A 25,532-nucleotide genomic window follows, 5' to 3' on the forward strand; every position below is an offset into this window, starting at 1 on the left:
GGACTCCTCCAGTTTTATTTGTTTTTTTCTTCTTTTTCTTTTATTTCAAACAGAACAACATAACTTGAATCATCTAGTTCTGCCTCATAAATTGAGGGGAAAAATGGATGGTACCAGGACCAAACAATATATGAACATTTAATAGAAATAAGAAATGATCAGACTTAAACACCAAACCTAAAATCAGTGACAGCAGAATCAGTACCCAATCTACAACAAGCTATACACAGAGGGGACCAGTTAGACTAGCAGTCCAGGGGATAACAGAGGGGGATATGCGATGCATGCTTTGAAAAGGGATGGAAGGAGGATAACATTGTTGGAATGCCTCTGATTCATTGTCACTCTGCACCTTAAATATTACTGTTAAATATTCATAATTTATTTTGATCACAATAAAAATTATTAAAAAAAAAACCTAGACTAATCTTGAAAACAAAATGATAAAAAAATAAACAATGCAAAAGAAGAATATTTATTGTTTGGCTTCATTTAAAAAGTATTTACAATACGAAAATCTAATCTATATTGAACTAAAGGTAAACAGAGGTATTTTCAAAGGTCAAATTGCATTAAGAAACATTTAAGAATAGAAGAAATGTTCCTTACATGGTTGAAAGTTATTTATAAAATAGGGGGGATATATAGTGTTCACACATACATATGTCATAATACACATATACTTTTAATACTTGCATTTTACTAAATACATGACATTTGCACACATATAAAAATGTATAAATTTGAGGGGCTGGAGAGATAGCATAGAGGTTAGGGAGTTTGCCTTGCATGCAGAAGGATGGTTGTTTGAATACCGTCATCCTATATGGTCTCCTGAGCCTGCCAGGAGCGATTATGAGTGTAGAGCCAGGAGCAACCCCTGAGCGCTGCTGGGTGTGACCCCAAAACCAAAAATAAATAAATAAATAAAAATAAACGTATAAACTTGAATTTTACTATAAATGCATAGAAATACATGTGTATATGCATGTTTCATATAAGAAGTTTACTATTAAGTGAATTAGTGCTTTGTTTTTATTTGGGTGTTTAGAGAATACTCCTGAATCTGTGTTCAGGGGCCATTCTTGGTGGTGTAAGAATTGAAATTAGCATTGACAAGTGCCAGCCAAGCACTTGTTTAATACTGTTTATCATTCTGGAACTAAGTGAGATTTTGTTTTGTATCTTTTAAACACTTATAAGGAGAGATAAAAATTAAGATTCAATGTCTAATATAATATAAGCATGTTAGACCACCCCAGGAATTTTTCTTTATGCTTTAATTTTAAAGAAATGAAAGAAGAGAAGAGATTGCAAAACAAATAATTGCACTCTACAGATTCTGAGTGAGTGACCAGTGGTCAGGACTTTAACAAGGTTTATTTTGTTATTATATTGTTTTTCAATGTGAATAATTATAAAACTATAGAGTTTAATTAATGTACTTATTTGAAAAAGAACCTAAAAGAAAGTAATGTCAAAATGATTATTTTTAGGGAAAATCTTAGAGACATTGAAGTTCAAAATACCTGCTGGAAATGTTTTTCCAACTACTGAAATATGTGTTGTGTTAGTCTTGGCATCCAAGGCAAGGCAAAGTTATTACTTGCCAAAAAAAAAAAAAAAGGATATATTGTGGTGAAAAATCATTTACTTAAGAGAGAATGAAACTTGAACATTTCACTGAATTCTTCATTTACAGTTGAATTATACCAATGTCTGGGCTTCACATTTAATATAAAGTGTGATTTGTTTCTCCCGATTCTCTTCAGATTAAGCAAGAGACAAGTTCAAATAGCCTTGACATAGAGCATAACAAGGATAGTGTGCCCAGATATTTTCTTAGGAAATACATTTTACCAGTATTGATAGAATATGACTTTTATCTTTTTGTAAGGAGAACTAAAATTTTCATTAAAAAGTCAACAGTTTATTCTGACCCCTAGAATAAAATAATTCTTCCTTTTTCTCTACTAATATTTATCAGGCAAATGCATATAGATCTAAGCAAAGATAGTATTTGAAATAAGTGCCAAGTATGATGGTAATACAGGAAGCATGCAAAATATACCACTCAAAAATTTAAAAAATACATATTTTCTTTGAAACTGAAAGTAAGCTCTTTTCTAATTGAAATACATTGTTCATCTACACTTCCAATTATTTCCAAATCACTTGCTGATTTTTATAAATTATTGTTGTGATTTTCTTTGGCAGAGCTGTCACACACTAAGTGATGGCCCTGCCTAAATTATAATTTATTGTAGCAAGCCACATCAACTCTACACAGCATACTTAATTAGCTGGTAGTCATTCTATGACTTGTAGCCTCATAAATAGACACTTTGTATAAAATTAGTATGATTGCATTGCTCTGTGAAACTTAGACTACCATCCTTTGCTATCACAGGAGGAGCTAAGGGAAAGTCCAAAATAAAGATAAAAATGAACTTTTAGAGAAAGATCCTTCTTAAGATGCTGTGTCAGTAGGGAGGTTATAAAGAATTCTTGGAACTAACCAGTAAGGAAAAGTAGGAAAACAGTGTCAGACAGCTGGTCCATCTCTTGTTGAATTATCTCTCTAGTAGAATCTGTTGCTCATCCACCTAGTTTCAGGGAAGTCTAAGTTTGAGAACAAAAACTAAGAAGGAAGATGTTCTAAAATTCTGCATCTTCTATTCATACTTAGTGTGGAACCCAGCATCCACCTTGCACAGAGCTTTCTTTCAATCCAGACAACATCAATTCATCAATTACAGAGACAACATTACTTAATAGGAAAAATGTGATCCTCACCAAAGCACAGAGCACATTTAGAAATCTCTAGAACGTATTTATACTGACTTTTTCTTTTGATTTTTGGGTCACACCTGGCAGTGATTACTCCTGGCAGGCTCATGGGACCACAAGTGATGCTAGGAATCGAACCTACATTGGCTGCATGCAAGGCAAATGCCCTACCCTTTGTGCTATGGCTCCAGCCTCTAAACTGCTTTCTTGATCAAAGATGGAAGAAAGTGTTTAATGAATTTTCAGATATCACCATAAGAAGAATCACTCATGAATGGTCATTATAAAACTTTACTACAATTATCATTCATTAATTTAACTACTAATCAAAATAATATTTACCAATACATAAATGAAGAATATCTAATTGTAATATGTGACTAATGACTACTTTATAGATGTCATATTTTATTTCAAATAGTAAAATATGCAACTAGCTTTAGATTGATAGCTTTAGACTATTGATACAGTATCAATATATTATTAATACAGTATATAAACAATATTATATAGGGGATGGAGTGGTGGTGCAGTGGTGGGACATTTGCCTTGCATAGGGCTGACCCAGGATGGACCACGGTTAGATCTCCCTGAGTCCCATATGGTCCCCCAAGTCAGGAGTAATTTCTGAGTACATAATCAGGAGTGACCCCTGAGTGTCACCAGGTGTGGCCCAAAAATAATCTTAAAATATTATATCTTGACATATATTGTTACTTCAAAGTAACATCATAAATTTAATATAACTGAGTGAAACACAATTATCAGAAATATAATAAGAGAAATCAGACCTCATGATATGAGAATGCTATGATCCTTTCTCTTTTTGAATAAACGAAAGGTGTTTCTGCTCAACTGCTTAGGAAACTTCATTACATCACAAATTTATTTTATGTAATAAAGTCTGAAATAATAATATGAAAATAAATAAAAAAGAATAAGGATTGAGAACAACTTTTTAGATCCACTAACACTTATGAACTGAAATGTTAGGAATGCTTAACTTTCTACATTGCTAAGCTCAAGAATGACTTAATATCTATATGAAATAAGAATAAATTTAACAAATAGAGAAGAAATTATTGAATGGGCATGTACTCTTTTTTTCATAACTAGATTTTATTTTGGAAAATTCATCAATAATAACTATTATTCACTAGTAATTTTACTACTACCAAGAGCTATTATGAGAAAACTCCTTGCCAAGAAATTAACTAAATACTTTACCTGTATTATAATTATACAATTATCTTCAGGAACTAAAAAGACCAACAAAAATCATATAATTAGTGTTTGATTTTATATAAAGTCTACATAATTCTACTGGCCAACTCACCTGGTTTATTTTTGTAATAGCCCATGTTTTTACACATGAGTGAATCTTAAAAACAGCTCTCCTAACTGTTCACTCTTGAAATTATTTCCATTGTTTAATTCTATGCAGAAGAGTTATCAATGAAATGAAAGCAACTATTTTCTGCCTTCACAGATAATTTTTAAAATTTTGTCAAGGTATGCATTGATTTAATGAGGCTTCTAGAAAAAATAATTTCAGTGGTACTATTAGGAAATGACTAAATCTTGAGAGTTTTCATCCAGGAGAATTATATTAAATAGTATATGTGAGATTTACTCATCCAAAATGTGTAGAGAAAGAGACCAATTAGTTAAATTAATTAATCAGATTCAAATACTTAAACAGCTATTGGCTGGTGCCTAGAAAATGTTATAAATATGTGCACTGCTTATCAGAGAAAATATTTTTATACATACTTCAGAGATGATAGGCAATTGGATTTTAAGTTGGCAAACTGAGACTATCTTAAGGGCTGTTGAGAGAACTCATGTTTATTATCCACACCAATCTCAGTATATTTTCAAAGGTCAATTTTCAAAGTTATCTTAATTTCTGTAAATTAGGGATTAGAGAGATAACATAATGGTAGGGCATTTGCCTTGTGCAGATTTAGGACAGACGGTGGTTTAAATCCCAGCATCCCATATGGTCTCTGTGCCTGCCAGGAGTGACTTCTGAGTGCAGAGCCAAAAGTAACCTCTGAGCACTGCCAAGTGTGGCCCAACAACCAAAAAAAATATGTATATCATACATTTTTAAATTAACTGAATATAGTAAGGAGAGATGAAGTCATGAAATTTTCCTATACATGTATGTACATAGAATCTATTATACTGAGTGCAATTAGTCAGAGGGAGAGAGAAACACAGAGAATAGACTCACTCATCTATGGGTTTTCAGAAAAATTAAAGACATTAAAATAAATCCCAGAGATGAGGGCCAGAAAGACCGGCTCAAGATATGAAACTCACCACATAGAGTGGTGAGTGCAGTTAGAAAAACAACTACACTGAGGACTATCATAACAATATCAGTGAGTGAGGGATGTAGAAAGCCTGTCTCAAATACAGGCAGGGGGTGGGGAGGAAAGAAATGGGGCTTTGGTGATGGAAAGGTTGTACAGTGAAGAGGGGTATTCTTGTTATGACTGAAACCCAACTACAATTATGTTTGTTATCCTGGTGTTTAAATAAAAAATATTTTTTAAAAAATTAGTAAGGTCACTAAAACTTATTCAACTGGTAAAATACCAAATTTTGTGTGTAATAATATATGTAAGTGACATAAAACTTAAAACAATTATTAAACATTATTTAAAAAGATGCATTAGGATAAATTAGAATTCAAAATTTAGTTTAAGGAATAAAGAAACACAAAAAACAGAAAACAAAAATAAAATAAAATTCTTAAAGTCTAATATTCAGAATTATTTTAAATGGTCCAAATATAACAATTGATAAGTATATTTGGTAAAGTGAATTATAAATATTACTCTGTTAATATAAATATTATTATATTAAATATAAAAATTGATAGTTCAATCAGTTGACCACAAATTTTTTATATAGAAGGCCTGGGTATATCTCTTGTATCAAATGATCTCTTGAGCAAGGCTGGAAATGACCAAAAAATCCTAGCTCAGGAAAATAAATAAATAAAATAAAATTTTGATTTATCTTAAATTTTCTTAAGGGATAGCATATTCATTTGTTATTAAATGGAATGTTTCACAAAGAAATTTAAATGCATTTTATCTTATTTTCTGCTAGAATTATGGGATAGTCATTCACTGGATTTTTAGACTGGTAAACAAATGTCTTACCATGTCTGATTTCAGAATAGTAATATAGAGAAATAAATAAACAAATCAAAATATCATTATTTATATCAAGCTCATCAAAGAACATGACATTTGACATCAGTTTGTCTCAGCAGTATACCAAGATTGATTGTTTCTTAGAGAATTAGGGGCATAAGGGATAATCTGGAATAGGTGAGATGGTATGCGTGGTAAAGCACTAGCCTTATGATTAGCTAACCCAGGTTAATTCCCGGCACATTTTATAGTCTGCTGAGCACTGGCAGGAGTGATCCTTGCTTCATAGTTAGGAACAAGCCCTCACCGCTGCTGGGATGGAGTGGGCAAAAGAAGGAAGAAGGGGAAAGAAAGAAATAGGGAGAGAGGTAAAGAGGAAGAAAAGATTGAAGACGAGGAGAAACAATAAAAAATTAAGAAGGGAGAATATGGAATGAAATTGGGAAAGAGGAAGTGAAAGTGAGAAGGAAAAAAGAAAGAAAGATATAGAGAAAGAGGAGGGACCAGGAGGAAGAAGTAGGAGGAGTGTTGCCTGATAAACTAGAAAAGCCACAGAATGTAGCAACCCAGTCAACCAGCGAGGGTCCATTTTCATACTCCCGGTGCTTTCGAGGACCGTGTATATTACCCCAAGCTTATTACCTGGAAAAAAAAAGTTGTTCTCAGGCTGATGACAGAGACAATATTCTATTTTAGAAATGTTTTAAGAGGGCAAGGAAAACTGAGATACATGCAAGGTGGCAGGATAAGTAAGGCAGGGGCATAACTTGAGAGAAGTGAGGAGCCAGTGAGAATGTTTTGGAAGCAAAACAGTGGGCAATATAAGTGGGCATTATCTCTTGAGCTATCTCCCTTAATCAGAGCTCTCTGTGAAAGAGGAGGGATACCCAGAATCAATCCTGAGATTGACCACTGATGATGGGGAAAAGGTATCCTTTTTTTCTGCTGTTCTTCCCCAACTCTGGAGTGGTGTTTCTGAAGCTTTCACCTCAAAAAGTATCGTAGAACAGTTGATATGAGGTCCCCCAGAACAGTTGCTCTATCAGTTCCATCACTGAGTGATTTGGAAATAGTAACATAGGAAGAAACCTTGGATTGCTGAGGGCCACATGCAAACTTTATATTTATTTATTTATCTATCTATTTATTTATTTTTGCACAGTCACTAACCAGACAACTTGCCTCTTTTAGGTTTCCTCCTAAAAAGAAAATAAGAGAAGGTAAGAAGGTAAGATAGAGAGTTAAAAGAAAATCGTTTATTGGGAGCCTAGAGAGATAGTATAGTTGGCAGGACCCAACACCTTATATGGTCGGTCACCCACATGATCCTTGAGCACAGAACCAGAAGTAAACCTAATTCCTGACAGATATGCCCCAAAACAAACAAAAGTTTGAGGGGCTCAACAGTTCAGAGAGAGGAGGATATTGAACTGAATAGAATTGTGAAAATTGAATTAGATGTAATTGCCAAAGAAAATGTGCAGCAAATTCTTCATAATTTCCTGGATCAAAGCCTGAAATTTGGGTCTTTGTAAATCTATACTGACTAATTTCTGTGTACAAGCTATCTCAGGAAAGTGAAATAAATTGGAGAAGTACTGCTCCCCGTAGTTACCAACCATTTTGTAACTTGATATAACCTGAAGAAATCAACATTCTTGCACATGAAAAAAATTGCCTTGATCCTAAAGAGAAAGACTTGAAGAGCACAGAATGGCTTTCGTGAATGAGAGATCAGGCTGGTTTTCTAGTAGTTTTCTCCATATAGAAAAAGAAAATTGCACTCACCACTCCTTGTGAGCTTCACTCTTTTAAGCTTCATTCTGTGAGCCGATCCTTGCAGCCCTCATCTCTATTGTCTCTGGACATCATTACAATAACATCTTTTATTTTTCTTAAAAACTCATAGATGAGTGAGATTATTCTGTGTCTGTCTCTCTCCCTCTGACTTATTTCACTCAGCATAATAGTTTCCATGTTCATCCATGTATAGATAATTTTTATGACTTCATTTCTCCTGATGTCTGCATAATATCCCATTGTATATGTACCACAGTTTCTTTAGCTATTCATCTGTTGAAGGGCATTGTGGTTGTTTCCAATTCTGGTTATTGTAAATAGTGCTGCAATGAATATAGGTGTGAGGAAGGCATTTTGTGTTGTGTTTTTGTGTTCCTAGTTTATAGCCCTAAGAGTGGTATAGCTAGATCATATGGGAACTCAATTTCCAGTTTTTTGAGGAATCACCATATTGTTTTCCATAAAGGCTGGACTAGACAGCATTCCCACCAGCGGTGAATGAGAGTTCCTTTCTCTCCACATTTCTGCCAGTACTGGCCAGTACTGAATGTTCTTGTTCTTTGTGATGTGTGCCAGTCTCTGTGGTGTGAGATGGTACCTCATTGTTATTTTAATTTGCATCTCCCTGATGAATAGTGATGTGGAATATTTTTTCATGTGACTTTTGGCCATTTGTAGTTCTACTTTTAGAAAGTGTTCATTTCTTTTCCTCATTTTTTGATGGGGTTAGATGTTTTTTCTTGTTAAGTTCAGTCAGTATCTTGTATATCATAGATATTAGCCTCTTATCTGTTGGGTCTTGGATGAATAGTTTATTTCATTTTGTGGGTGATTTTTGTATCCTAGGCAGTATTTTCTTTGAGGTACAAAAGCTTCTCAGCTTAATATAGTCCATTTTGTTTATCTCCGCATCCACATATTTGGGCAATGCTGTTTTCTCCTTAAAGATGCCTTTAATCTCAATGTCATAGAGTATTTTACCTACATGTCGTTCTATATATCATATGGTTTGAGTCTGATATCAAGGTCTTTAATCCATTTGGATTTTACCTTTTTGCATGGTGTTAGTTGGAGCTCTGAGTTTGCTTTTTGGCATGTGCCTGTCCAACAACACTTGTTGAAGAGGCTTTCCTTGCTTCATTTTGAATTTTTGCCCCTTTATCAAATATTAGTTGACTCTATATCTTGGAAACATTCTCTAAATGTTTATTCCATCGATCTGAGAGTCTATCCTTATTCCAATACCATAATGTTTTAATGAGTATTGCCTTGTAATACAATTTAAATTTGGGGAAAGTGATGCCTCCCTTATTCCTTTTACCAAGGGTTTCTCTAGATATTCATGGGTGTTTATTGTTCCAAATGAAATTCAGGAGTGTTTGATCCACTTCTTTTAATAATGTAATGCATATACTTAGAGGAATTGCATTAAAACTGTACAGTGCTTAAGGGAGTATTGCCATTTTTATGATGTTAATCCTTCCAATCCATGAGCAGGGCATGTGTCTCCATTTCCTTGTGTCTTCTTTTATTTCTTGTAGTAGGGTTTTGTAGTTTTCTTTATATAAATCCTTTTTCAAGGTATTTGAGTTTGTGTGTCACTAATGTGAATGGGTTTGTTTTTTAAATGCTCATTTCTTCTCTATCTTTATTGGTGTATAAGAAGTTCATTGATTTTTGTGTGTTAATTTTTAACCTGCCACTTTGCTATATGAATCTATTGTTTCAAGAAGCTTTTTTGTAAAATCTTTAGGGTTTTCTAAATATGGTATCATGTCATCTGCAAACAGTGAGAGCTTGACTTCTTCCTTTTCTATCTGGAAGTCCTTGATATCTTGCCTTATTTATTCCCTTCTATAATAAACAGGACCAAGCATTTGATCTAATAATAAGGTTGCAGACAAGCTTTTTTTGACAAAACAAAACAAAACAAAACAAAAAAATCTTTCAACTTCAAACATTGGAAAAGTTATAGGAATGTTGTCCTCAGCATAAATATCCTTAATGAAACCTAAAATTTTGAGTTATCTTCTAATTTTCTTCCTTTTCTTTAGATATTTGACCATATTCATGTATATAAATCTCCCTAAAATATTGCTTTGCAATGGAGTTCATATCCAATTTTTCCTTTACATTTCTCTCATTTAAGATTCTTGTCACTGCACACCTGATTTGTCTGACACTTATGCCCTTACTACTACTTTAATAATATGTCAAAAATATCATTCTGCTTATTTTTAGAATACAAAGTAAGACTCATAGCCCTTTCCATTTTAGAATAATATAAGCAAAAATATTTATTAATAACATACTAAATGTCAAGCATTCTGTCCAGGAGCTAGGAATAAAATGCTGATCAAAGCAGGTGTCATCCTTGTCACCTATGTTTTTAATAATTCACATATTTTTCTTAACATTGCTCTAATTCAATAATTATTCAGTACCAGAAATCAGGATCTTTATTGTATAGTTTAATAGTTTCTACTAAGAACTATTCTCTGTCTTTTCTCTGCTTATTTTAGCTCATTTTTAACATATACCATCTTTTCAAATAAGCTATATTTTCAAATAAGTCTATATTTGCATATAAATATTACTTTCTTCCTGGAATTTACAATAAACTCATTGCTCTTTGTATTTATAAAATACTTACAGTGTGTAAGATCTCCTGAAAAAATTGTGTAAGAACACCTGAAAAAAACTAATGCTTCATAATAAAATATTTGTAATATGCACTATAAAATCTTGTTCCTGAATTGAATTTCTATTTTCCTAATTTTAATCACATAATAGACACGTTTTCTTTATATTTGTATAAGAGTTATGACTTTACCTTTCTAAAAGGTAATGCAATATTGTCTATCTTTAACAATACCCCTCACAATATTAGACCTACATCTCTTATAAAGCTTCTATTCTTCTGCTTGGGCACGCCTCCAGGTTCCCACTGGTAAATTCTCAACCTGAGGCATGTTCAGATGCCCAATAATGCAAAGGCTTAGGATAGAGTCAAATTTTGATTATGTGTCATTTTGTATAATATTCTAGTTCTTCTTATCTATTAGTGTTGCTTGGACTTTTCCAAAAATGGAATAAGAAAAGAATAAGGTCAGAAAAGTGTTTGCTTTACTGGTACAGTCACTATTTGTATCCTGGTCCTCAGAGATGGTTAACTGGAGGAATGTTTTGTATTTGAGTGTCTGGTGTTTCTCAGACCCCAATTTCTGAGGATTTCTTGCAACACCTTCTTTTAAAGTGATGAAACTTTATTGTACCTGTTTTCCAGACATCTGGTTCGTCTCATCTGTGAAGCTTTCTTAGTAATTTACAACATCTAACTTGGTAACTAGAAAATATCTGATTGAACCCTTTCTGATTATTTTGTCTGATTATTATATTTTAAAAAATCCAATTCAAGTAAATTCTAGATGTTTTAGTATATCTCTTTTTCAGCTGCTACAGAGAATTTGAAATAGGATTAACATACCAGAAAGATAAAAATCCTAGAAAATATAAACTAAACCCTAACTGATTCTTCTAAAGACTACTTCACTTGACTTCAAAGTTTGAAGGGTCTCTTCTACACTCCTTTTTAAGACTCAGAAATCAAAGTACATTTGCAAGTCTTTCTAAAAAGACTTCTACCTTCTCACAATAACAGGTAGTTATCTAACAGACTATTATGTAATTGGAACGTTATTGTTAAGAATATAAAAAAAAGTTTTTTTTGTGTTCACCTTATTGAAATTGCAATGTTTGATATTGTATTAGTAAGCAGACACTTTATTAAACATTTAAAATTTAAGATTTATTTTCATCTCTTAGAATTCAACTAAAATTTTAAAACTAGAGCACTTTAGTTTCCTTTCATCACAAGAAAGCACACATTTTTTGCATTTACACTTTTACCTTTACATATGGTCCTATCACTGCTCATGTCAGTGATCACATCTTTAATATCCTTTCATATTTCAATTAATAACTTCATGTATAATAATTTAATAGTAGAAGTATATACTATTATTCCTCTATTATTGTAATGTAATGATCAGCATCCACAAAGCTCTATGATCCCTAACCAAGCAATTTCATCACAAAATATTTATAGACTTCAGGAGGACTTTCATTTTCTTAATGAATGTCATAAATGTTGATGAGATTAATAGCGAAGTTATTAACTGTGAATGTCAAAATTATCATATGAATGATAGGAAAAATATGTAAAAGGTTGAATCTAAGATAATTGAGTTTCTAGGCCATTATGGAAAACCTGTAAAGAACATGTGACCCAAGGAACAAACTATAAATTAAAAATAACCCATATTGAATGTGATTTGAAGTGTAGTTAATTAGAATGGAGAAATAATAGTCATTGTTTATTGCCTAGAATGAAAACAACATTCTTAATATAAATACCATTGTTAACATATCAAGATAATTATTCCTTGTAGTGGGTATTCAACGTATTAGGTCTCATCTTCTTGTACTTATTACCATACTCCATGGTTCCAATCCAATCAACATATTCAGGATCTTGGCATGTGGATACAAATTTCAATTACCTGTGTAATTCTTAAACTTCAGTCACACACATAATCATAAATTCTTTTAACAGTCTTTGTTGGTGTCATTTTGCTTTGAGATATCAAGTGTATAAACCAAGGCCTTATACATGAAAAACAAACTATTGCTAAAGTATATTCCCCACCCTAATTCAATCTTTATTTTTGTTTTATTTGTGAAGTAATATAGTTTCTATTGAAATAAGTTTAGAGAAATTTGAAAGTAAAGGAAAAAATAATATATATACATATAAATATATATGTATATTTTTTTTGAAGAAAGAATGCAGGCTTCTTCAGAGGAGACAAATTAGAGAACAACTTTTGGGAGAAGTTTACATATAAATGGTCCAAATTGTCTTGGCCTAGATTTATCTTTATATATAAAAGTTAATCTGGTGACCTGAGAGACAGTACAGTGGGTAAGGTGCTAGTCTTGATTGCATTTGATTCTGGTTCTACTACCAGCACCCACATATTCCCTGAACACATCCAGGAGAGAATTCTCAAGGCAGAGCAAGGAATGAACCCTAAGCACTGTTTGGTATGGCCCAAAAACAGATTATAAAGTTAAATTAATCTGGTACTGTCATAGGGAACAAAGAGAACTTTGTGCTCTTAATTTTCTTTTTCATATTTTTATCATGACCTTTAGATTTTCCTGTAGCTTTTTCTTTTCTCAGATATTTCACTCTTCTTTGATTGTTTCCTCATTTTCTGAACTTAGATGATGCCTCATTTTCACCTCCAAACAGTTTAGGATTTTTATCTCAAAGGGATGTGGTTTTAATGCCTTTGGGATAACTCTGGACTCAGTAATTTATTCCTAAAATGTATTTCTCAGGGCCCCCATAATTACCTGCAATATTTTTCCTCTAGATCTCTAACATTTTCCCCTAAGTCTTTAATGGGTATCTGACTGAAGGTCTGTATTCAGTAATTATTCCTGCTAATGAAAGGACATAGTTTACATTTTTAAATCTCTATTTAAAATAGTTCCACACTAGACAGTGTTTTTATCTTTATAAACATCCTGGTACATTCAAGATTAGACACTATCTTTAAAGCCTTTTCGTGGCAGCTTTGGATTGTTTTGGATTGTCCATGTTTTGCGTATTATACCTAGATGTCACTCGGAGTTCCACACATGCAAGACACACGCAAGACAGGGCACTATGATTGAGCAAATTTGGGAGCCTGTTACAAATGAGTTTCAAAAATAAAAATGAAAACAAACTCTGCATGTTGGAAATCAGCAACACTTATGAGATTCTAAGAACTGTTAATGAGTGATACATATTCTCAGGTGACATGAGAAATTCATTCCGTTTTTCAAGAAAAAGTAAGTACAAAATTGTCATTCCTATTTTTTTTTATTAAGTAGTGAGGCACTCTTGTGAACAAAGAGAAGGATGTTGATGATTAATGTCTAGGCAGTCATTGGTACCTTCTGTAAATCAAAATGTTTGGGTTCTATCTTTATCATAAAGTAGTCTTTAGTGCTTTTGTTTCTAGATAATTAATCTTTGTGGACAAAAAATGTAATATATATTTTAGTTAGTTAACACAACTAGAGAAATAGAGTCACATATAGAACAGAATCATAGATCCCCTACAGTTATACTGAATGTATGAAATTAAAACTCTAGTAAAATTCTGGATATGCATAACAAGATATTTACTTAATTAGAGTCATTCATTAAAAACAACAGTACTTTCATGCCACAAGAATAAATGACTGATTGTATTATGTTTTCATCTTGTAGAGCTTGAGGGTGGAGTGGGCAGGAGAATTTCCAATGATGCCAGCCTCAAGGTTGGGCTTGACAGACTCTGAAATACAGTTTTGCTAGAGTCACATTTGCTGATGGTGGAGGTAAGAAGTGGATCTAGGGACAAAATAGTCATGCAGTATTAGGGATCGAAGTCAGTTCCTTCTGAAGTGAGGTATGTGCAGCACCCCTTGAGCTATCTTCCCAGTTCTCAACTAATATTAGTAATATTAAAGTGTAAAATATCATTTCCCCAAATTGACAGACAGACATTTTTCAGTATGCCCAGAGGAGGCTTCTTCTCATAAGAATAAATTTGATAAGGAGAGAAAAGTGTCAAAAGAGTACCTTGTGCCTGCTACTATTTGGTAAGAATGCAAATCATTTTAAGGACAATGAAGACCCTAAAGAAAGTTGCTTTGTCTCACCCCAAACCTGCCTTCCTTTCTTTAAATTGTTGTTTCTTTTTTTCTTTCTTTTTTTTTTTTTTGGTTTGGTTTTGGGGCCACACCCGGTAACGCTCAGGGGTTACTCCTGGCTATGCACTCAGAAGTCGCTCCTGGCTTGGGGGACCATATGGGACGCGGGGGGGATCAAACTGTGGTCTGTCCTAGGCTAGCGCTGGCAAGGCAGACACCTTACTTCTAGCCCCACCGTGCCGGCCCCAAATTGTTGTTTCTTTATTTTGTTTTTTTTTTTTTTTGGGGGGGGGGACACGTTTAGTGGTCTGCAGGGTTTTTTCCTGGCTCTGAGTTCAGAAATCACTCTAGCAGGCTTGGGGACCCATATGGTGTGCCATAAATAGAATCTGGGTCCACTGCATACAAGGTAAACATCCTCCTCACTGTACTTTCCATCAAGTATATCCTCTATCGTTCCCTAACTAAAGAAGCAATCACCACTTCCCTTCCCATCCATATTTGTAATCCAGGAAATAATGTGATTTGAGGGCATCAGTCAAAAATAAATTGATCAGTGAATACAATGTCACATTCAGAAAAAACTCAATTTTGACTCTCAGAATAAAAATTTCCTCCTAAATATGTGCATTTATTGCCCCAGGTTCATTAATTCTGAATAAATATCTCATGTCCACAACATTATATATCTTGAGGTATAACTACAATTAAATTCTTCATATGTTATATTTTACTTAAATTTGAGCAGAAAAGAAAGTTATATTTGGTTAAATAAAGGAATACGAAATTATCTTCAATTAAATAAAAACAGTTGCTCAGCTTTAGAGCAAGGAGACATGCTTTCCTCCACAACAATCTACATTTATATGGAAAACAATATAACATTTATATTCTTGAGAGCTGTATAAAAATACTGAATGTGAAAAAAATACTGAATGTATCATGCATGTTTGAAGAAAATAAAAGCTCTATACTCTGTTAAAACATTTATATGCTAATATATGCTAAATTAAAAGGTGAAAACTTATTTTCATTCATTGCTTCAAGACAGTTGCTTTGTTATGGTCTAAATATTATGATGCCATGACAGAATTAGTATATAATATTATATATGTCTGTATGTTAACTATCTATGATGGATGTCAAGTAGAAAAAATGAAGACCATTTTTATAAACAATAAGAATTGTGTGCATATTATGTAATGAGCATGATTTTTTTTCATGCTTTGAGTGTACATGTTAGAGAGGCTGAAGTCATAGTACAGCTCATGGGGCATTCACATTCCATGCAGCCAACCTTGGTACAATCTTCAAGATCACATCTGGTCCTCTGAACCAGCAAGGAGTGAATTTGGGCAAGAGCCATGAATAAACCCTGAGTACAGTTAGGTGTGCTCCCTAAAAAAGGAAAATAAAAACAATATGAGATGCTTTTTAAAGGAATTTAATACAGGAGGTTGATTGAGCTAAAAACTCAGAATAAAAAAAATGATAATTACAGAATAACAGATACCCTGGATTATAAGATAAAATATGGAGTTCAGAACTGTAATGCAGCAGGTAGAATAACTGTGTAATACACAACAGATCTGAGTTTAACATCTGATATGCTATATGTGGTAATCCAAGCCCTCCTGAGTGCAGAGAGCCAGAAGTGAGCTATTGCACTACTGAATATGGCCCCAAACAAAGAATCAAATAACCTTCTAAAAATATAAACAAAGAAAAAGGAAAACTGAGGCATTATCAAAACCCAAGGAACAAACTCAGAAAAGTGGGTGATAGATTTATGAGGAGGAAATAAAGCCCTGCCATGTCAGTACCTCAGAATTCAGAAAAAAATGTATTTCTGGAAATTTCCTAACGCTCATTTGATTCGCTCAGATCTCTTTATTTTCTCTTCCAAACATTTTTTCCTTTTCTTTCCTGATCATATTCATTAATTTGATAAATATTTGCAAAAATTAACAGCAACCTGAATAATTTTTAGAAAAATATATAAAACTTATCATTCATTTAATTGAATCAAATTAAACTTTCATCTTTGAAGAATGTCAAGCAAAAAAAATTAAAAACCCAATGTTACATCTAAATTTTTAAAACTGTGATCTAGATCTGTCTCCTACAGTTCACCTTCTTTTTAAATACACACTGTATTCTCTGCCTCAGTATATGTTCATTCTATTAAGACTGTTCAGACTAAGCAAATAGGAATTATTTTGTACTCTTTTGCCTCCCCAAGAATTGTTATTTCAGCATGTGTATTCATTTAAAAACTGACATTAATAGAAATTCTGTAAAGTCATGACAAAATGCAACTCCCTTAAATAATCAAAATATTGAAAATTATCTTATTTATCTTATCCAAAATTGGGTTTACTATCAAAACTATTTTATCCCCCCAACCTACTTATATATTATGACAAACAATGATTACAGAGCATTTGCTCTATGTCAATTAAATCCCTGTATTTTTTCCTCTATATACAAGGAACACTCTTAGACTACTTGGTGGACCATAGAAGATCTAATTATATTTTTTCTTTTTTTTCTTTATTTAAACATCTTGATTACAAATATGATTGTTATTAGGTTTCAGTCATGTAAAGAACACCCCCCCCTTCACCAGTGCAACATTCCCACCACCAGTGTCTCAAATCTCCCTCCATTCGACCCCACCCACACCTGTACTCTAGGCAGGCTTTCCAGTTTCCTCATTCACATGATTATGGTAGTTCTCAGTGTAGTTATTTCTATAACTGCACTCACCACTCTTTGTGGTGAGCTTCATGAAGTGAGCTGGAAGTTCCAGCCCTTCTCTCATTGTCTCTCAGGATTGTTGCAAAAAAGACTGTTGTTTTTATTAAAACCCATAGATGAGTGAGAATATGCTGCATCTCTCTCTCCCCATGACTTATCACTCAGCATGATAGACTCCATGTACATCCATGTATAGAAAAATTTCATTTGTATTTCTTTTTTATCAAATGTCTGTTCATTTCTTCTCCCCATTTTGATGGGATTAGATAATTTTTTCTTGTAAATTTCTGTCAGTGCCCTATATATTTTGGATATTAGCCCCTTATTTGATGGGTATTGGGTGAATAGTTTCTCCCATACGGTGGGAGGCTCTTATATCCTGGGCACTATACATTTTGAGGTGCAGAAGCTTCTCAGCTTAATGTATTCCCATCTGTTTATCACTGTTTCCACCTGTTTGGAAAGTGCAGTTTCCTCCTTGAAGATGCCGTTAGTCTCAATGTCATGAAGTGTTTTACCTACATGTTATTCTATATACCTTATGGTATCAGGTCTGATATCAGGTCTGATATCTTTAATCCATTTTACCTTTGTACATGATATTAACTGGGGTCTATGGTCATTTTCTTTGCAGGTGGCTAACCAGTTCTTCCAGCACTACTTGTTGAAGAGGTTTTCCCTGCTGCACTTAGGATTTCTTGCTCCTTTGTCAAAGATTAGGTGATTGTAATTCTGCGAATATTGTCTGAGAACTCAAGCCTATTCTACTGATCTAAGGGTCTGTCTTTATTCCAATACCATGCTGTTTTACAACTATTGCTTTGTAGTACAGTTTAAAGTTGGGGAAAGTAATGCCTCCCAGTTTCCTTTTCCCTAGGAAAAGCTTTAGCTATTCAAGGGTGTTTATTGTTCCAGATGAACTTCATACGTGTTTGATTCACTTTTTTGAAGAATGTCATGGGTATCTTTAGAGGGATCACATTAAATCTGTACAATGCTTTGGGGGAGTATTGCCATTTTAATGATGTTAAGGCTGCCAATCCATGAGGAGGGTATGTGTTTTCATTTCCATGTGTCCTCTTTCATTTCTTAGAGTAGGGCTTTATAGTTTTCTTTGTATAGGTCCTTCACGACTTTGGTCAAGATGACTCCAAGATATTTGAGTTTGTGTGGCACTATTGTGAATGGGATTGCCTTCTTGATGTCCATCTCTTCCCTATCATTATTGGTGTGTAAAAAGGTCTTTAATTTCTGTGTGTTAATTTTGTAACCTGCCACATTGCTATATGAGTCTATTGTTTCTAGAAGCTGTTTGGTAGAGTCTTTAGGGATTTCTAAGTAGAGTATCATGTCATCTGCAAACATTGAGACCTTGACTACTTCTTTTCCTATCTGGATTCCCTTGATATCTTTTTCTTGCCTGGTTGCTATAGCAAGCACTTCCAGTACTATGTTGAAGAGGAGTGGTGAGAGCGGACAGCCTTGTCTTATACCAGAATTTAGAGAAAAGGCTTTCAGTTTTTCTCCATTGAGGATAATATTTTCCATTGGCTTGTGATAGATGGCTTCAACTAGATTGAGAAAAATTCCTTTCATTCCCATCTTACTGATAGTTTTTTTTTTATCAAGAATGGATGTTGGACCTTATCAAATGCTTTCTCTGCATCTATTGATATGATCATGTGATTTTTATTTTTCTTGTTGTTGATGTTGTGTTTGATGTTGATAGATTTATGGATGTTAAACCATCCTTGCATTCCTGGAATGAAACCTACTTGGTCATAGTGTATGATCTTCTTGATGATGCATTGGATCCTATTTGCCAGGATTTTTTTGAAGATCTTTGCATCTACAGTACTTTCATGACACAAGAATAAATGGCTGATTGTATTATGTTTTCATCTTGTAGAGCTTGAGGGTGGAGTGGGCGGAGAATTTCCAATGATGCCACTGGATCAGGGATATTGGTCTGTAAGTTTCTTTTTGGTAGCATCTCTGTCTGTTTTTTTTATCAAGGCAATTTTGGCTTCATAAATGCTGTTTGGGACTGTTCCTGTTTTTTTAATTACATGGAAAAGCCTGGCTAGTATTGGTAGTAGCTCCTCTTGAAATGTTTGAAAGAATTCATTAGTAAATATATCTGGGCCTGGGCTTTTCTTTTTGGGCATATGATTAATTACAGTTTCAATTTCCTCAATAGTGATGGGGGTGTTTAGATATGCTACATCCTCCTTACTTAACTGTGGAAGGTAATAAGTGTCCAAGAATTTTTCCATTTCTTCTAGGTTCTCATGTTTAGTAGCATAAAGTTTCTCAAAGTAGTCTCTGATTACCCTTTGTATCTCTGCAATATCTCTTGTGATCTCCCCCTTTTCATTTCTAATACGGGTTATCAGGTTTCTCTCTCTTTTTCTTTGTGAGTTTTGCCAATAGTCTATCAATCTTGTTTATTTTTTCAAAGAACCAACTTCTGTTTTCGTTAATCTTTCAGATTGTTTTTTTGGGTTTCCACTTCGTTGATTTCTGCTCTCAGCTTTGTTATTTCCTTCTGTCTCCCTATCTTTGGGTCTTTCCGTTGAGTGCTTTCTAATTTTATGAGCTGCGTCATTAAGCTATTGAGGTAGGCCCTGTCTTCCTTCCTGATATGAGTTTGCAAAGCTATAAATTTTCCTCTCAGGACGGCTTTTGCTGTGTCCCATAGATTCTGGCAGTTTGTGTCTTCATTAACATTTGTTTCCAAGAAAGTTTTGATTTCCTTTTTGATTTCATCTCGACCAACTGATTGTTCAGTATCAGGCTATTTAATTTCCAATTGTTAAAGTTTTTCTTCTGTGTGCCCCTGTACTTCACATCTAACTTCAGAGCCTTGTGGTCAAGAAAGGTAGCCTGCAAGATTTCTATCCTCTTGATTTTATGAAGGTATGTTTTATGTGTCAGCATGTAGTCTATCCTGGAGAATGACCCATGTACATTAGAGAAGAATGTGTATCCAGGTTTTTTGGGGTGGAGTGTCCTACATACAATCAAATCCTGCATGCCTGAAGAATACCAGATAAAAGAGACCAAAAGAAAAACACCCCAAGACACATCCTCGTTACAATGACAAATCCCACAGATAGAGATAAAATACTGAAAGCAGCAAGATCAAAAAAGGAAATTGCATTCAAAGGGTATCCCTAAGACTTACAGCATACATGTCACAAGAAACTTTCAAGGCCAGAAGACAGTGGTGGGATATTGTGACAAGACTGAATGCAATGGATGCCTCACCGAGAATACTGCACCCAGCCTGACTCACGTTCAGGTTTGAAGGAAAGATACATAGTTTCATGGGTAAACAACAGTTCATAAACTGCACAGCTAAAAAAAACAGCCTTAAAGAAAAAACTGAAAGGTCTACTTTAAGACAAGAGAGAGCAACAAACACAGCAAACTTATCTACAAAGATGACATTAAATTCTATGGCAATCATCTGCCTCAATGTCAATGGACTAAATTCACCAACTAAAAGACACAGAGTGGCAAAATGGGTCAAAAAGATGAATCAAACCTTATGCTGCCTACAATAAACACACCTGAATAGTCAGAACAAACATAGACTCAAAATAAAAGGCTGGAGGAAAATCATCCAATCAAACAACACCCTTAAAAAAGCTGGGGTGGCCATATTAATATCTGATGACACCAACTTTATACTTAGAAAAGTAGTAAGGGACAAAGATGGACACTATGTACTAATCAAGAAATATGTGAAACAGGAAGTAACAGACTATTAAACATATATGCACCCAATGAGAGACCAGCAAATTATCTACTACAATTACTGACAAATCTGAAAGACATCAATAATAACACAATGATTGTGGGAGACCTCAACACAGCCCTGTCAACACTTGATAGGTCAACCAGACTGAAACCCAACAAAAACATACTAGTCCTGAAAATAGTAATGGAAGAAAGAGGACTAGTAGATATATATAAAATCATATTATTAACTAGCATTGTAAAGCCCTGTCCACTGTACTATATATCTGCCCCTTTTTGTTCCAATATCTAGTCTCTGATCTCTTTCCTCACCTCAGTATTTAAAACTATTTTACTCCTTAATCTTTGGAAGATGCCTGTGTAGATATCTATTTTCTATATTTGTAATTTAATTTGGTTCTTCCTATGTTTGATGCTAAATTGACAATTACAAATCTGACAGGGTAGGGGGAAAACTTATGTTCTTCCTCAACACTCTCATACTCATATTAAAATTTATCTGGAAATCCTATAGCTTTACCTACATTTTCATATCTGTCATCACTATTATGATACTTTGAAGTTAAATTGTTTCCCCACTTTCATTTTCACCATGCTTCAGCAAAGTGATTCCTAGAGGTCATCAGGCACACTACAAGTTTCCTCTTTTCAAAACCTATTCACTTGTTCTGTATAAAACACAGTCTTTATAATTTACACATATCCCACAATTCCTTGCTCCTCATTGCCTTGTTGAGTATTTATATTATTTTCAATTACCTTATCTTGACTACATTATATCAAAAGTTGATTTTTCCTTCCATGACCTTTAGTGTTTTTTCATTCTCTTTATTTTGCTAGAATTATTCCAAAACAATATTATCTCAGTATTTAATAAAGTTTTAATAGTGTATTTCTTGCTTTTATATTATTTATATATTTATATTATTTTGGGGGCCACACACAGTAGTGCAATGGAGTTATTTCTTATCTCTGCATTGAGGAATCATTTCTGGTGGACTATAAAGACCATATAAGATACCAGGGATTGAACATAAATTGGTCATTTGCAAGGCAAATGCCTTACCTGCTGTGTTATCACTCAGGCCCCATAAAATCAACTTTTTCTTAATTTGATAATATTTACCACTACCCTAGTGTAGATCAGGATTCTGTATAAGTTTGCATAGTTCCTTGTAGGCTCCACTAAATTAAAGCTCCTGTGACAGTAACTTTTCTTATTGTATATGTATGTATGTATATATTTAACTTCAATTGTACAAAGTATCTGGAGTTTGGGAAACATAAAGGATCATAATTTTTTAGTTAATAGCCTGCACTTCAATAGTACAATTTTCACATTAGTATAATGCCATTATTTTTCACTTTTTTTTTTAATCGCACACAGCAGTGCTCAGGCTCCATGCTCAGAAATTGCCCCTGGCAGGCTCGGGGGATCATATGGGATGCTGAGATTTGAACCACTGACCTTCTACATGAAAGGCAAATGCCTTACCTTCATGCTATCTCTCCAGCCCCTATTTTTCACTTTTGTAATTCTATCTTGATGTATGTCCCCACTTTATCAGTTACTGTACAATAAGCTCAAATATGATTTTTATGCTTACATTTTCTCATATATATGTTATTATATAATTGTTTTATGTTTGTATTTTACTCAGTAGTCATTCTTTATCGAGATCTTTTTCTTTATCATTCTTCTACTAATGTCTACTGGGTATCTTCATATTCATACAAAACATATCTTTTGTTCCTTCCTTATTGAATAATAGCTTAGCTGGTTATAAAATTAGAGGTTCTTACCTATATTCATTCTCTTAAAAATTTGAAAATATAATTCTACTGTGATCTTTGTTTCTTTTGTTAATTCTTGATGGAGATGTTCTATGACAATATAATTGTCATTCTTTTACAGGGAATCTGAGTGTTTTTATTCCAATTATTTTTTGAGATTTTTGTCTTTATGAATCATTGTCATTTATGAGACTCAGAATCATAATTAGAGACTAGTCACTTTCATGTTTTACTGTACCATTCTGTTTCTATTCTTTAGGACTTTCTTTTATCATATTTTATCTTCTCAATTTATGTTCTATAGTTTAAAGATTTTTTATAAATCTTATTTGTGTTGTTATTTCTGCATGATTTCTATTTAAGTAATGTCTCTTAAAATTATCTCTCTTTAGTAATGTCTCTCAGGCAATTTAAATTATTCTTCACATAATAAATTGAAATGAATTTTAGATCTTCCAATTTTTACATATGAATTTTTAAGTACTTTATCTCATGTGAAAAATTTTATTTTATTTATTTTATTATTTATTTCTCATGTGCTATATCTTCTTCTATATTTCTAAAATACTTGTATGTGTGGGCAACTGTATTGAATATTAGCTAATTTCATGTCTAAATAAAGATCCGATCTATTTTTTATTTTTATCTTTATGTTAGTTTTTGGGCCACAACCGGTGACACCCAGGGTTATCCCTGCCTATGTGCTCAGAAATCGCTCTTGGCCTGGGGGAGTGATGTGAGATGCACAGGATTGAACAGCACGGGCAAGGCAGATGCCTTACCACTTGTACCACCACTCCAGCCCCCAATTTAACTTTTGATAATTTAATTTAGATTATCTAGCATATATAGTGGTTAATGATAATCCTTCCTCAGTGTTTTTCCATTGTGTTTTATAAAATGTTTACTAATATAAGGTACTAAATTTTAATTTTGTTTTCTCTGAAAGTCAATAAAGTAAATTTTTTAATGTAAAGGGGACTTTTCTGTTTTAATTTTAATAATTTTTATTGTAACCAAAGTGAATTAGGAATCTTTTACAGTAATATTTAAGGTACTTAGTGACAATAAATCAGGGCCATTCCTACCACCAGTGTTGTTATCCCTCCAACCCTGTTCCCAGCATGCATCCCATATCTCACTCATTTGTTCCCCAGACAGCTAGTGTAACTGCTCCCCTCTGTGTATAGCTTGTTGTAGATTGGGTATCAATTCTGTTGTCTTTGACTTTGAGTAAGGTATTTGAGTCTCATCATTTTTTATTTCCATTCAATATTCATACAACTGTTTGATCCTGGTACCCTTCACTTTTTCCCTCTCAATTCATGAGGAAGAACAAAATGGTTCAACTTATGTGGTTCTGTTGGGAAAAAAAAAACTGGGAGGATTCTGTCTAGAGGTTATAAATAACAATTTAAGAGAAGAAAGGGGAGGAGCCACCGAACTCTGCTGGATCTCAGATGCCAGCACCCTTCTGCCTCTCTACTCTGCTGTCCTGCATTTTCGGCCTGATTTCACCCTTGGTGCGGCTCATCAGCCAGCCTGCCATCCTGTGAACTTTCCAGGGAGTCTGCCTTCCCGTGAGCCTTCCGTGGAGGTGAGTCGACACGCCCAGAAAGGGAGGAGCCACTGAACTTCGCTGGATCTCAGATGCCAGCACCCTTCTGCCTCTCTACTCTGCTGTCCTGCATTTTTGGCCTGATTTCATCCTGGGTGCGGCCCATCTGCCAGCCTGCCTTCCTGTGAGCCTTCCGTGGAGGTGAGTCGACACGCCCAGAAAGGGAGAAGCCAGAGGAGCACGGTTGCTCCGCTCCCCTTCGCGACGGTGTACAGCATTTAGCCAATGAATACAATCACAACACGTAGAAAAACATGCAGTACTAGTGTGACAATGGGGAAACAACATGGGCCAGTGCCAGACATAGAGAATGAAGATGGCAACTCTGATGACTTGAACATGATCAACCACCTAGTCAGTCTCTCAGATAAGGAGTTTAGAGTTGCAATATGGAACATGTTCAAAGAACTCAAACAAAGTATAGAAGAGAAAACTAAAAAGAATCAGGAGAATATGAAGATAGAAATGAGAAAACTCCAAACGGAAATTTCAGATCAAATAACAGGTCTGAGAAACTCAGTAGATGAATTGAAGAAAAACATGTTTGAGATTTCCCACAGGTTAACAGCAGCTGAGGATAGAATCAGTACACTGGAAGATGAGATACATAACAATTACATACAGCAGAAGAAATTGGAAAAAAGCCTCAAAGCAAATGATCAAACAATGGAAAAATTACTCAAAGAATGGGAACAGATGAAAATAGAAGTCTATGATAAGCTCAACAGAAACAACTTAAGAATCATTGGAGTCCCAGAGACTCAGGAAGAAAATCTCCGGGAAGAATCAACAGTCAAGAACATCATTAAAAAGAAACTACCAGAGCTAATGAATACATGTGATCAAATCCTGCATGCCCGAAGAGTGCCAACTAAAAGAGACCCCAGAAAAAACACCCCAAGACACATCCTAGTCACAATGACGAATCCCATAGATAGAGACAGAATTCTGAAAGCAGCAAGATCGAAAAGAGAAATTACATTTAAGGGAACATCCTTGAGATTTACTGCAGACCTGTCACCAGAAACACTCAAGGCCAGAAGGCAGTGGTGGGACATAGTGACAAAACTCAATGAAAT

The sequence above is a fragment of the Suncus etruscus genome, chromosome 9, assembly GCF_024139225.1.
Source record: "Suncus etruscus isolate mSunEtr1 chromosome 9, mSunEtr1.pri.cur, whole genome shotgun sequence".
NCBI classification, from domain to species: Eukaryota; Metazoa; Chordata; class Mammalia; order Eulipotyphla; family Soricidae; genus Suncus; species Suncus etruscus.